The sequence below is a fragment of the Chrysochloris asiatica genome, unplaced genomic scaffold (genome assembly GCF_000296735.1).
Source record: "Chrysochloris asiatica unplaced genomic scaffold, ChrAsi1.0 scaffold00085, whole genome shotgun sequence".
NCBI lineage: Eukaryota > Metazoa > Chordata > Mammalia > Afrosoricida > Chrysochloridae > Chrysochloris > Chrysochloris asiatica.
Genome location: NW_006408603.1, coordinates 6819913 through 6822741, shown reverse-complemented (window position 1 = coordinate 6822741; position 2829 = coordinate 6819913). Strand labels below are relative to the sequence as shown.

General features: G+C 39.5%; 1 pseudogene; it reads right to left on the bottom strand.

Moving 5' to 3' along the window:
* Window positions 1-878: 878 nt before the first annotated feature.
* LOC102811635 lies at window positions 879-1250 on the bottom strand (annotated as a pseudogene).
* Window positions 1251-2829: the final 1579 nt, after the last annotated feature.

The window sequence follows — 2829 nt, the reverse complement described above, 5'->3', positions numbered from 1 at the left end:
GCCAAGTGGCAGCATCAATGGACTCAAGTGTGGAAACAATAGTGAGGTTGGCCCAGGATCGGGCAGTGTTTCATTCTGCTGTGCATAAGGTCGCTATGAGTCAGTACTGACTCGATGGCACCTAACAACAACATATTCAAGGTCATATTTTAGCTCAGCTGGAACTTACATATGAACAATTGATGGTCTGTGTCATAGTCTGCCTCTGGCCTTGTTTTGGTGACAATATGGAGTTTCTCTGTCATCTCTTCCCACAGATGTAGACAATTTGATTCCTGTTTATTTCACCTGTTAAGTGCCATTGAGTCAGTCCCAACCCATAGTGATCCTGTATGGGGATTCCAAGGAGCGACTGTTGAGTTTGAATTGTGGACCTTTCTGTTTAAACCCATTTTGCAGTCCAGTGCATTAGCCCACAGAGACACACCAGGACGTCTGTGTATTTGACCTGAAGAGGTTAATGTGTTTAGTCATATTTTATGTTGTTTTAAAAAGGTATTTGCAGTGAATATAAGTCATTAGTCTTGCAAAATTCTATCAAGTGAATCTAACATCATTTTTATCATGAAGACCCATTTCCAACCTTAACATTTCAATCACTAGTAATTATCAATGTACCCTGATTACACGTTCGATCAATTTCAGTCTGAGAAAGTTAGTAAAATTCTTCCATTTCACAATCACTGGTTTAGTGCTTGATGCTTAACTTTGAGTAACAGCAGTATTAACTGGTCTTCCTTGTAAATGTATTGCTATTATTATATCACCAACAGCAGTGTACTTCAAGACAAATCTTTAAATGCTCTTTTTGACATTGCAAGTGACTCCATTCTTCTTTTTTTTTTCCTAGCCAGTTTGTGTTTATTGATATAAGATGTTCAGACCTTGACTGCGTACTTCCGCAGTGGGTACAGCCACTCCTTCCACTGCTGTTTCTTGGTCTTCAGGTTCTCATTGTGCTTATTGAGTCTGCCGCGCATGGCACATATTTTCTTGGACCGCAGATCCAGGGGTTTGTACTTCTTGCCCTTGTAGAACTTCCTGAGGTTCTCCTCCTGACTCTGGTTGATGACAGTGAGAACCCGGGCAATCGATTTGCGGACAACTCAGATTTTAAAGAGCTTGGATGCCGCACCTCCAGTCACTTTGGCGACATACAGCTGGGACAACTCCACCTTCAGGTCATCCAGCTGTTTCAGCAGCTGCTCCTTCTTCTTGCTGCAAAGGTCCGGTGCCTTTATCTTGGCCATGGCTGAGCAAAAAACTGTGCTGCCCCTGATCTGAAGCTGAGGGAAAGCCAACTCCATTCTTCTGGAACTTGTCATTCCTAGCATAGTAAACACTATGATTGTCTGATTCAAAATGGTGCATACCAGTTCACTTCAGCTCACTCATGTCTAGGATATCAATATTCATGTGCTCCATATCGACATTTAATTTTCCTAGATTCGTTCTTGAGATTTCAGATGAGCTTCCAGTTGAAGAAAGACTAGGAAGGTGAGAGGGACTACTTTAGAATAGTCACTGAAAACCATATGAATAGCAGTGGAACACTGTCAGCATCAGAATACTGTCAGATATATATAGTGCTAGAAGATGAATCCATCAGGTTGGAAGGCATTCAAAATATGGCTGGCGAAGAGCTGCTTCCCCAAAGTACAGATGACCGTGATGACATGAATGGAGTGAAGCTATCAAGACCTTCATTTGCTGATGGGGCACAACTCAAAATGAGATGAAATAGCTGTAAACATCCATTAATAATCAGAACATGGAATGTACAAAGTATGAATCTAGGAAAATAGGAAAGTGTCAAAAATGAAATGAATGCATAAACACCAACATCCTAGGCATTCATGAGCTGAAATGGACTGGTATTTGGCCACTTAGAATCTGACAATCACATGGTTTGCTATGCAAGGAATGACAAATTGAAGAGGAATGGCATCACATTCATCATCAAAAAGAACATATTATGATTTTTATTTAAGTGAAATGCTGTCTATGATAGGATAATATCCATACGCCTACAAGGAAGGCCACTATTAATACCACTATTATTCAAATTTACACAGCAACCACTAAAACCATTGATGATGAAATCGAAGAATTCTACCAACTTCTTCAGTCTGAAATTGATCAAACATGCAATCAAGATATGTTGATAATTAACTGGTTACTAGAATACAAAGGCTGGAAACAAAGAGGAAGGATCAGTCATTGGATAATGCGGCCTAGTTCAACAGAAATGATGCTGGAGATCACCGTGATAGAATTTTGTAAGAACAATTGACTTCTTCATTGCAAATACTTTTTTTAAACAACTTAAAAGACACATACACAAGGACTTTACGAGATGGAATTCACAGAAATAAAATTGATAACACCTGTGGAAAGTGACGGTGGAAAAAGCTCCACATTATCAGCCAAAACAAGGTCAGGGCAGACTGTGGAACAGACCATCATATGCAAGTTCAGGCTGACGCTGAAGAAAATGAAAAGTCTACGAGAGCCAAAATATGATCTTGAACATATTCCACCTGAATTTGGAGATCATCTAAAAAAGAGATTTGATGCACCATATACTAAAGACTGGAGGCCAGAAAAGTTGTGGAATGACATCAAGAACATCATACAGGAAGAAAGGAAAACGTTTTAAGAAGACAGGAAAGAAGGAAAAGACCAAAATGGATGTCAGAAGAGACTGATACTTACTCTACAGTATAGACATGCTAAACCAAATGGAAGAAATGAGGAGGTAAAGGAGCAGATTAGAAATTATCAAAGAGCAGCTCGAGAACACAAAGTCAAATATTACAACAAAATGTC